Genomic DNA, 12,752 nt, shown 5'->3' with positions numbered 1-12,752 from the left:
ACAAATACAAGATGAGAAATGACTCATAAGAGCAACTGTGTGACAGTACACAATTAGTCAGCAATAGAGAAATGATTGAGAGAACACAAGAACACGATGCTGGAACGTTAATGAGTGAAAGATAAATAAAACTCCTGAATACTTTTCCCACATATGGTGTTGGGCAGGCCTTCCCTGGAGAACATGCCTGTCCAGAATGGGCCGTCATCATTTGCGAACTCTATCTGAAAAAATAAACTGTGCCCTGAAAAATGCGGGTGGCTTATGAGATGGGAGGAATATCTGGGGGGAAAATTTTTAACTAATTGGAATTATTATTTTTTAATTGACTTGAGAGAGAGAGAGAGAGAGAGAGAGAGAGAGAGAGAGAGAGAGAGATTTCTTGCTTCACTTATTTGTGTACTAATTGATTCTGACTGGGGATCAAACCCTCAGCCTTCGTGTATTGGGATACAGCCTTGGTGTATTGGGATGATGCTCTAACAAACTGAGCTACCTGGTCAGGGCCCTAATTGGGATTATTTAAACTGCAGAGAAAAAAAAAAACCCTCAGAAACAACTGTCTTCAAAGATTCATGGTGTGATGACAGAGTGCTGAATATCTTTTCTTTTTCTCTTCCGTAGAGGACACAACTGGAAATCTAGAGGTAAGTAGGTAATAATTCAGATTAAGCTAGGTCTAAAGATGTGTTTGCTTGGGGCAGGCTCATGTCCCGGGCACTTAGTGTGCAGTGCCTGGAGTACAGAGCGTGGACTCCGGAGCAGATTGCCTCGGGTTAATCCCAGCTCCCCCACTTGCGCCCTGTGAGGCCTTGTGTGCGTTACTTACCCTCAAGCTGATTCCCCTGTCCCCATGTAAGTGAGAGGTCAATGGTGTCTGCCTCATAAGGTTATGGGGAGGAGAGTATGTGATGACGTGTGCAAAGCCCCAAGAAGTGTGTGGTTATTGGCTGATCACTAAAGATGGTAAAACTTCTGGAATGGGCTCCTGGGTGGGATCTTGAGTCTATTCCTAGATATTTAAAAGACTCTCAAATTTATGGTTCAATTCGTAGTTCTAATTGGAGTCAACTCTTTCAATAACACATGATGTGTATGCTAACTATCTCACACAACATTGTAGTCATAATTTCAAAATTGCCTCATCCTATCACATTCATATGTCAGAAAATTATAAATCTTGTGCGCCCAGCTGTGGCTGCCCTGCACACAGTATGTACTTGCAATCACATGGATTGTGAGCCTGAATGTGGCTGATGAGAATATTTGCTCCTTCGCCATTTGATATTACAGAGACATTGTCAAACAATTTTCATAACTCACCATGGAATAGATTCATTCCTGAATTTTGTGTCAGTGTGCTCATTTCATTGGATTCAAATAAATTCCACTCAATTCAACTGACAGTTATTGAGTACTCCTGCTAGGCCCTTAGAAAGACAAATAACTCTTGTCCCCTGCCTTTAGTGGCCTCAAGGCGTAACAAGAAAAAGAAGAAACAAAAATAGCTCATTTTACTATCAGGTGACAGATGACACATTTCAGGTGCAATTTGACATGGAAGCATAGAGCCTGGTTGATGATTTTTGCCTGGGAATCACCAAGAGCTCACAGAAGCCCAGACGCGTGCATCGCCCTGGAAGAAAGTGGGGAAGGCAGAGCGTTCCTTGAGGCGAAGCTGAGAGTAGGGAGTGACTCTGCGGGGTCCAGGGCCTGGCGTCAGTGTGGCGGAGTGAGGAGCATGGTGGTATAGGGAAGAGGAGGCACAGGGAGGGATGGGGCTGTTGATTCCAGGGGCTGACAGTGTTGGGTGACTTCCTGGCGCTGCCAGAGCCCTGTCCCAGCTCGATGTCTATTGTAGGCAATTGTGGGAAGGAACGAGGTGGTCTCTCCCAGCTCCTCTCCCGCCCTCCCTGTAGAGTCGTGTCAGCTACAGGGACTCCATCTTCCCCAAGAGGAAAAATCCCACACTTCATAGTTGTCTTAGGGAAGTAATGCACCTCCTTATGTAGCAGGAAGGGTTGAACGGGCACTGGATTTAGAGTCACGTTCTAGGCCTGGGTTCCAGTTTCAGCTCTGCCGCTTACGAGCTACGTTACTCTGGGTGGCTGCTCACTGGTGCTCAGTTTTTCCGGCCAAGGGCTTCATAGGCCCAGTTCAGAGGACCCTGGTAAGGATGAAATGAGAGATTGCATACGAAAGCAGCTAGCTTAGAGTAGAGGCTCCAATAATGTTTGAGGGGTCTATGTTATTGTTAGCATTATGATTTTGCCTAGGCGTGTTGGCATGGAGCTGTGACATGCTAGGCGAACACGAACATGAAGCAGTATTGGAGGCAACAAGAAGTCAGAAGCCGTGGGTTTGAACTGCACCTCTGCCTTACAGAGAGATTTCCAAAGCACCACTGACAACTCAGTAAGAATCCTATGTATGTGTATGTGTGTGTGTGTGTGGGGGGGGAAGTATCTATCTATTTTCAATAATTCTTAAACATCATCTAAATAGTAAAACAGTAAATGCCAGAACAAGATGTCCTATCTGTGAGCAGTGGAATAGAAAGGACTCTTTCCTCCCATCTGTGTCTAGGGATTCTGGTCTTATCCGCCCAAATCACAGACATATGTGAGAAGGAGGCACTCATCCCACTTTATGTCTCTGTTCCAAAATGCTGGAAGTGTGCAATACTCCACAAGTGCTGTGGGAGAGTTCAAGGGATCCCACCCCCTGAATGCTGCCGTGACGGTTTCCAAGACAGGAACAAGGAGGAGAAACGAACAAGGGCGGCCGGGAGGAGGACGCAGTGTCCCTGCAGATTCCGGCCCAGCGCCGGTGAAGGGCTCTCTTTTAATCTCTCTTTTGGCAGCAGAACTGTTCTCTCTGTTTTTCTAAATAATAAGAAGCAGAATTCTGTTATAAATCACCCCCACCCCTGGGTTTACAGGGAAGGCAGCGCTGGCACCATTGACCAAGCCACCCCTGCCCAGCAGGCTCGGGATCCCGAGGGGACAGAGTTGCCTGTGTGTTCCTGGGCACCAACTCTGGGCATAGCGAACGGCCTCGGCACCCCTGATGGGACGTCTCGACTTTCAGGGCCGAGCTGGGGAGAAGCAGCTGAGTGAGGAGTGTTCAGTGCTTTCCTATGGCACTAGGTCAAGGCTTTTTTCAAAGCAGCCAACAGATCGTCCTTTGTCCATTCTCGCTCAGTGCCACCCGAGGCCCCAGCAGCAATCGTTGGTGCCCGTCACGAGACACCGCACCCTCATCACATGCCTGTGTCAGTCTCTAAACTGAGCCACGACGAGCTGGCCCAGCGGCCCTGCCCCTGACCTCTGGCCAACAACTACTCTCCCCCCCTTCTCTTCTCTGGTGTCTGGTTTCACAGATGCCAAAAAACCCTACACCTCACTGATTCAGCGTGTGGGATCAACAGCGCTGAACAAACTGAAGTTTCCTCTGCAGTACCTTCAGGGAAAGTATGATAAATAAATGAACAAGTAAGAAGTTGTTAGAGGAAGAGGGTCATTTAACCCGATTAAAATAATGACTGTATTAAAAAGACTTTCAGTAGGGTTGATGTGTTAGTCCCTGGTGATTTTATTGCTCCCTAGATTTTATATTTTGGCCCATCTTCACTGAGAAAGATTATACATAAAAAAAAAGGAAGGAAGGAAGGAAAAAAAGAGTTTATCTAAGTTAATGTTTTGTTTTTATTCTAAGTTAATTTAAACAGCCTGCCAGGCTCTGAAAGGAAGGTAGGTACAGATGGTGGTAAGTAGGCCAGTCATGTGCCTCCTTGGTAGTGCCAAAAGCTCTTTTAGAAACAGAACTATGTAGAAAGCCAGCAAGCAAAATGAAAAGACGTAACATTAAAGAAACAGTTATGTTCTGGACCTATTCTAGATACTGTAATAATTTTTCATTTGCTTCTCATTGCACTCTCAAAAGTAGTCATGATCAGCCCAATGTTACAAATGGGGAAATTGAATCCTGTAGAGATTAATTAACAAAGGTCACAGTTAGTGGCAGAACCTAATTTCAAATGCAGGTTTGGTTGACTCCAAAGTCCATGCTCTTTATGTTTTATTTTTTAAAGATTTTTTATTGCATTTTAGAGAGAGAGGAAGGGAGAGGGGGATAGAGAAAAACATCGACGTGAGAAGGAAACATCAATTTGCAGCGTCCTGCGTGCTCCTACTGGGGATCGGGCATGTGCCCTGATCAGGAATCAAACCGGCAACCTTTCAGTGCATGGGACTATACCCAGCCAACTGAGCCACACCGGCCAGGTTGAGGTCTTTTTTATTTTAAAGATCATGCACTATACCCTGGTCAGGGCACATGACCAGGTTTTGGGCCCAATTCCTACTAGGAGGCCTACAGGAGACAACCGATCAATGTTTGCTCTCACATCGATGCTTCTTTCTCTCTCTCCCTCTCCCTTCCTCTCTTCTCTAAAAAAATAAATTAAAAAATACATATCTCTAGTTGACAATACATTAAAAGAAGCGGTATGTTAGAAGGTTTCAGTGTGTATCAGAATACTTTCAATTAAAACATTTAAGTAAAGTTAAAATGGAATAATAAAAAATACTAAATTTGCCGAAACCGGTTTGGCTCAGTGGATAGAGCGTCGGCCTGCGGACTGAAAGGTCCCAGGTTCGATTCCGGTCAAGGGCATGTACCTGGGTTGCGGGCACATCCCCAGTAGGAGATGTGCAGGAGGCAGCTGATCGATGTTTCTCTCTCATCGATGTTTCTAGCTCTCTATCTCTCTCCCTTCCTCTCTGTAAAAAATCAATAAAATATATTTAAAAAAAAATACTAAATTAATTCAATAGAATACAGGAAAAGAGAAAAAATGAACGAAGAAAAGATGTGACAAATGGAAAACAACTAGCAAGAATCTAGATTTAAATGCAACATATCAATAATTATGTTAAATTTAAATAGTCTAAACTGCTCCTAGTAGTAAAAGGCAGAGGTGATCAGATTTAATAAAAAAGCTAGACCCAACTATATATTGCCTATTAAAGAACACTTTAAATATAAAGACACAAATAAATTAAGAGTAAAAGGATAGAGCCCTGCCCTAGTAGCTCAGTTGGTTAGAGTGTTGACTTGTTAAGTCAAGGTTACAAGTTTGATCCCCAGTCAGGACACATACAAGAATCAACAAATGAATGCATAAATAAGTGAACAACAAGTCAATGTTTCTATCTCTCTCTCCCCATCCCCCCTGCCTCCCTTGCTCTGTCTCTCTAAAAAAAATTAATAAATAAAAATTAAAAACGAGGATGGAGATAAATCATGGAGATAAATAAAACTAGAAGCATAAATTGTGCTAATAATAATAAAAATAATGCCAGAATAGAATTCGAAACCAAGGAATATTAGGGATAAAGAGATACATTACATAATAATAAAAGAAAAATTTTTATTAACAAGACATAGCAATTCTAAATGTATATATACCTAATAACAGAGCTTCAAAATATCTAAGATATAAACTGATAGAAATGTAAGGAGAAATAAGAACTGAAAGAGAAATTCATTATTACAGTTGGAAATTTCAACATTCATCTAGCCATAGCAAGATAAAACACATAGACAAAGCTGTCAGGAAAATAGTAACAACAGAGAAGACCCAAATAGCACTATTAACTAACTTTACCTAATTGACTCACCAGTAGATACCCATTTTTTTCAAAGACACACAAAATATGCCCCACTATAATCTGGACCATAAAATAAACCTTAGCAAACTTAAAAGAATTGAAATGAAATTATGTTTTCTAGACACAATGGAATTAAACTGAAAATCCATATGAATGAAAAACAAAGATATCTGGAAATCCCTTCATGTTTGGAAATTGAACAACACATTTCTAAATAGCCTATGGGTCAAAGTAGAAATCACAAGGGAAATTAGAAAATATTTTGAATTGAATGAAATAGTCTAAAATGCTGACATTTACAAAGTCCAGCTGGTCTGAGTTAGTGCGGTTTGTCTGCAGGTTATAAGGCAACGTGCCACTGGGGCAACGTTATTGAAATACAGGAGCAAGCACACTGCGCTCGCATCAGTCTCCGAAATGAAGAGCAGATGTGTACTGTGTGGGGAGCACCTTCCTCTCCTTCTCCCCTCTCCCTGCTGCCCAGGCTCTGCCTGCGTTTCAAATCACAAAGTAGACACGGACACAAGTGTCTTTACTCCAGACTCCATACTCGTGTTGAGCATTTCTGGGAGAACATCTTGCCCATGATACAGCCACTGTGCAGTGTGGATGACAAAGGGGTTCTACAGAAAGTGACCTCACAGGGTGATTTGATCATGGATTCCTAACTGGGCAGGTCTTGGTGGGTCGACAAGCACCAGGCATATAACTTCTTTAGTAAGAGGTTTATCTTTGCCATGTCCATTGTTTCTGTGCATCTAGGTTAACACACTTTTTTTTTTAAATATATTTTATTGATTTTTTACAGAGAGGAAGGGAGAGAGATAGAGAGTTAGAAACATCGATGAGAGAGAAACATCGATCAGCTGCCTCCTGCACATCTCCCACCCGGGATGTGCCCGCAACCAAGGTACATGCCCTTGACCGGAATCGAACCTGCGACCTTTCAGTCCGCAGGCTGACACTCTATCCACTGAGCCAAACCGGTTTCGGCAACACACCTTTTTAATGTCTCTATGAAGATCTCCCCTCCTCAGTCACCTGGATGGTGTGGCTCAGTGGTTGAGCATCAACCTATGAACCAGGAGGTCATGGTTCCATTCTTGGTCAAGGCACATGCCCAGTGTGGGGCATGCAGGAGGCAGCCAATTGATGATTCTATCGTACCATTGATGTTTCTGTCTTTCCCTCTCCTGTCCTCTCTGAAATCTATATATATATATACATATATATACATATACATATATATATGTATATATATATGTATATATATACATACACACATATATAATTTTTTTCAAAAGACCCCTCAATCAAAATGACCCTCAAGAGAGCGTGTAATCTTGTTAACTATCCTGTAATCCAATCCCTGACTTGCTTTCTTCCACCTCCATGTAACATTCCTATGATCCCTCCTTAATTCCAGATGCAATATAGAAGCTGCAAACTGCTGTCTAGGAAGTATTTTTCTCAGCCTGCTGAGATCTTGCTTCCAGGTATATCCTGTTTGGCTCAAATAAAATTCTATAAAAATTCTCTGCAGGTTTGGATGTTCTTACCTCAACAGCAATGAACCAAGAGCTGGGAGGTTCTCTCTTCAGTGACCAGGAGTTAGCTGTCTTACTGGGTTTAAACACCTTCAAATATAGCACCAACCATATGGCTTGTCCTGTTGCGAACTTCTGAAGAAAGTCAGAGGCCTGCGTGAAATTCATTCCACCATCATGGGAGAGACAGCTAGAAAACAGGAAAAGCCAACTGAGGTATGGGAATGTATAGATTACATGCTATTACTAGTAATTATAACATTATGTACTGCTTACTCTGTCTCGGGCATTAACTCTTTAAACCTTGCAGGAACCCTATGAGAGGTCCATTCTGCAGAGAAGAGATTGAGGTGAAGCAAGTTAAATAAATTGCTTAGGGTCCCACAAACAGCAAGTGACAGAGCTGGGATTCCATCGAGGCTGTCTGCTCTGGCAACTGAATGGCTCTAAAGGCTTCATATTGAAGTACATGGTCTCAATTAGTCCCCACAAGGATCCCTGAGGGAGGCCTTATAATCAAATGGGGAAATGGATGCTGGAGGCGTGCCAGTGCCTGGACAGAGGATCTCACAGGCCCAGAGAGGTTAAATGACCCAGCCCCTGGTCATTAAGCTGTTGGTGGCAGATCTCAAGCTCGGACTCAGACCGTCTAACCCACAGGCCACTGCCCTTTGCTCCACACAATGCCGCTCCCTTACCTGGTGCCCCAAGGAAATCACTCACGTTTTTTACTTTCCAAAGCACCAGTGGACCAGCTGTAAATGCAGGTATGGATATAATGCACAGAGCAGAGATAGTATTTCTGGCGCACAGTTCCAAGAGCTGTGTGGTATCAGGGAGAGGGAAGGGACTGGGAATTACTGGTCTGTGTGGGCCCATATAATATGGCTCTGTTATGGAGGCCCAGTTAACACATATGAGCTGTGTGACCTTAAGCAAGTTACTTAACCTCTCTGAGCCTCTATTTCCTTATCTAAAAAATTGGGTTAATAATGCTAACAACCTCAAGGAGTCACTGTAAATACTAAATATTAGAGACAATAAAGCACCTAAGGCAGTGCCTGGTACATTGGGAATGCCAAGGCAGTGTTGGCACACATTTCCTAAGGATTGCTCCTTGAGTCTGCCTAGGAAGTATTTCCTTGAGTGTACTCCTATAGCTATAACCTCTGGGTGAAAAAAGAAACCAAGTCATGTTTTTCTCTTCCCTTCTTTACTCACTTGAGAATGATGGTTTCTACCGTGTCTTCCCCAGGTGCTCACCTGCCTGGGACTTTGAGACAGTTGCCTGTCAGCACCTGCCTCATAGTCCAGGTCAGAGCTTCTCTTTGTTTTTAGCACACACCTAGCATTTAGGAAATTCCTTCCTGGATCCAGAGAGGGTGTGTCTAACCGTGCATTTTTTCCGAAGTTCAGAAATGGGAGGATTCCATCAGAATGCTTTGTAGGTCCAGCTGGCGTGGCTCAGTGGTTGAGCGTCAATCTATGAACCAGGAGTCACAGTTCAATTCCCGGTCAGGGCACATGCCTGGGTTGTGGTCTTAATCCCCAGTTTGGGGCATGCAGGATGCAGCCAATCAATGATTCCCTCTTATCATTGATGTTTCTCTCTTTCCCTCTCCTTTCCTCTCTGAAATCAAGAAAGATTCTTTTAAAAAAGAGAATGCTTTGTAGAATACACATACACACACACACACACACACACACACACACACAATCATTTATTTAGCAGAGGGAACAAGGATGCCTGAAAGAAGATTGCTTTTTGCTTCCTGGTGTTGTACGTTCAGTTTCTGCTAGAGAGGGTTAGGACTTCAAACACCTGGCCTATTGATTCATGGAGTGTATAGTATCAGGAAGGACTCTATTTTGGAGGACACTCTCACAGCTGGCAACCCAATGGCCATCTTCCATTTTGAGATCCAAAATGATGGGACCACAACTTCTTCCTCTTTGGTACCTCCCACTCCCATAGCTCCTCTATGCGAAGCCACCCAATGACTATGTTTACTGAATCAGGTCATTTTTATTTAGTTGATTTAGTTGGGCAAAGGGAAAAGAGCCATGTCTTGATGTCAGCACCAAGAGAGGGGGCAGGGACCATGACCCCAAACATCTCACAGGCTCAGAAACCTCTGCAGGTTCCTGTGAAGTCCTTGGAGAGAGAGCATAACTGGCCAAACCGCTGGCTGGTCCAGATGGGAGCACATGCTTCCTCACCTTCCTGCCCTCGGTGCCTATACATCCAGGGGATCCATTCTCTCTTCGGCTGGTTCTGCCACCGCAGCACGCCCATGGCTTGGATTCTGTTCATAGAGAACTAGCCATTCTGGTTAAGATCTGGCCCATCTTGCTCAAACGGTCTTCACAATGACTCACTTTATGTTTGCAGACCATGCTCTTTAGCCTTAATCTAACTTCCCCACACCAAGAAGAGAGCTGAAGAAGCTTGGCATCCCTGTGCCTTCTAGACCTGCCACCCACCACAGGAAGTGGATGTGGTCCTGAGAAACCAGGCTGGCCCTGCCCACAACACACAATTCCTGGGTTTACTATCGGGACGGTCCAAGCCAGAGCCAAAGCTCTTGTACTTGTAGGAGCCAGGACATAATCCCCCGTCCTCTCTTCCAAAACAAACCCAGGGAGCCTTTGTTCTCTGCGCCGATTTCTTTGATGAGGTTTCCCAGGGACTGATGGATGACTCTGTTCCCTCACCTTGGCCTCTAATTACTGCCCACACTTGCTGCCATCTGTTGTGGTTTCTGAGCTAGGAATGGAAGTGCACTTGGATGTTTTATCATCGCTTTGGAGCACAGGCCTAGAAAAGCACAGTGTTCCCTGTAATTTCCACTCCTTTCTGCTCAGTCTTAGGTTTTGCTGAAACAGCACATACGGCAAAGACTCGACAAGGTATGGGTCCCTCCCCGAAGTTCCAGCTACCTCCCTGTCTTATCAGGAGTGAAATCATATGAGGGAGCAAGTTTCTGTCATTAATCAGCAATTAATCAGCAAGGAAGTACAAACTTATTACACATCACATGTCAAGACACAGGGGCCGAGGGAGTTCCCAGAGGTAGAAGCATACCCTCTGCCCCAAGGAGCTTGCCTTGTGGACTGTGCACTCACACACATTCTCCACGCAGACCCACGTGGCCAGTAATGAGCAGGTCCGTTCTCAACCCAGGAGCAGACACAAAGGCAACACAGGGTGAATTTGTTGCATATTCAGTGACTGTTCATCACACTCAGAGCAGCTTGAGGTCACCGTGGACTAGAGGACTCAGGGAAAGGGACCTAGAAGAGGAGCTATTTGAACTGAATCTAAAAAACAAGGAAGAATAAGGGGAGTAAAGAAGAAAACAGTACTCTACTCTGCATAAAAGTTAGAGTGAACCCAGCACCTGCAGGGACCCATGCTGTGGTCCCCTTTTCCTTTGAACTTCTTCCAGACTTTTTCCTTCAGCTGCTTTAACCGAGTAAGAGAATCCTGGTAGGCTGCAGGCCTACCCCTAAATAAAGAAATCATCAAGATCCCTGAAGGTGAAGCTCCAAAATTCAGCTTCCCCATGCCCACCTCAAGTTACCCAATGTGTATGTGTGTGTGTGTGTGTGTGTGTGTGTGTGTGTGTGTGTACATATATATATATATAGTCATTGAAGTAAAAATCACTAATTAAGAAGTTTGCCCGACTGGTGTGGCTCAGCAGTTGAGCATCGACCTATGAACCAGGAGATCACCGTTCGATTCCCAGTCAGGGCACATGCCTGGGTTGCGGGCTCGATCCCCGTGCAGAGGGCAGCCGATCAATGATTCTCTCTCATCATTGATGTTTCTATCTCTCTCTCCCTCTCCTTTCCTTTCTGAAATCAATAAAAATATTTTTTTCTAATATATTTTATTGATTTTTTTACAGAGAGGAAGGGAGAGGGAGAGAGAGTTAGAAACATCAATGAGAGAGAAACATCGATCAGCTGCCTCTTGCACACCCCCTACTGGGGATGTGCCCGCAACCAAGGCACATGCCCTTGACCGGAATCGAACCTGGGACCCTTCAGTCCACAGGCCAATGCTCTATCCACTGAGCCAAACCGGTTAGGGCAATAAATATATATATATATATATATATATATATATATATATATATATATATGAAGCAGAAGGGTGTGGGGAAGAGGGAGTTGAGGGAAACACCACAGGGTGCCCAAGGCTAGTGGGGATGAAAGGTGAGAGACCCCAGAAAAAGCAGCTGAAGAAGGCTGAAGGTCATTGCCAAGACTTGTGTCAGGTGAAGAGGTTGGACAGCCAGACAGCTGTTTGTCTTGTAGGTGTGGGCAGAGGCAACTGGAAGGAAAGAGCCGAGGGCTGATTTGACCCACACTCCGGGTTCTGTATGGAGTCTTCATAATCCAATTATAAGATTTTAGTTGAAGTAACAGACTCTTACTATCTTCCCTCCCTTCGACAGCCACGGTAAATTTTATCTTCATAAGGAAAATACCAGGAAAGACATGTATGGTGAGCTCTGTGACCTTGGGTACCTGGAGGGTCTCAAAGTATTTCCCTGCACTTTACCTGGGGTACCCCAGTCACTGCCAACTGGAGACAGCTCTTTCCTCAGCTCCTGGCTTCCCCACCCTGCATTCCCCTGCAGCACTTTCTCCCCTTGATTCCTGTGCTAACAACAGCCCAGGGAGTGTCCTGGGCCTGCCCAGGCTCTTCCCGTGGTCAGAACCAGGGAGGAGGAGGAAGCCCAGCATCTGGGAACAGTGAACCCAGAAGAGGATGCCAGGATGGCACTGTGCCTGAGATAGGGGCCTGGGGCTGTCCACCTGCCTGGGAGCTGGGAGTTTTTGAGTCTGAGTGTGGGAGTAGCTTTTTATTGGTATCCATGTACTCATTCATCAGGATTGCACTCTAAGAGTGCGTGTCTGCTCTTCACCATATTTCCCTAGTAAGAGGCATCGGAACAGCACTGCCAGGAGGAGGTCCATGAAGGTTTTGCCAATGAAAAGAGAACTTAAGCCCCAGGAGAGCAGGAGGGTCTGCTGTTTTGCTTGCTGCTGTATCTCAGTGCTTGCCACATCATAGGCACTAAATAAATATGTGTTCATTGAGTGAATCAAGGAAGCATTTAAAAATTACTTGATCAAGGCTGGAAGCTTTTTTAAAAATTGCAATATGGCCCTAGCCGGTTTGGTTCAGTGGATAGAGTGTCAGCCAATGGACTCAGGGTCCTGGGGTCGATTCCAGTCAAGGGCACATACTCCAGTTGCACCTGGGTTGCAGGCTCAATCCCGGCCCAGGTTGGGGCAAAATATCCTTGGATGAAGATTAACGTCGTCCCCCCGCCCCCATATGTGCAATCTGGGTAAAGCCAGGGCAAAAACTTTGCAGACCCTGACTTCACGATCCATCCATCTATCCATCCATTTACGGAGCACCTACTCCACGCCAGGCTCAGTAATATATGTTTGAGATACAAAAGTGAATAAGATACAATCTCTGTCTTCAAGAGGGTCACAGGAGACT

Source organism: Myotis nattereri (genome assembly GCF_964212035.1).
Source record: "Myotis nattereri genome assembly, chromosome: 1".
Classification (NCBI taxonomy): domain Eukaryota; kingdom Metazoa; phylum Chordata; class Mammalia; order Chiroptera; family Vespertilionidae; genus Myotis; species Myotis nattereri.
The sequence above is the reverse complement of the archived record's forward strand: the minus strand, read 5'-3'. Positions refer to the sequence as shown.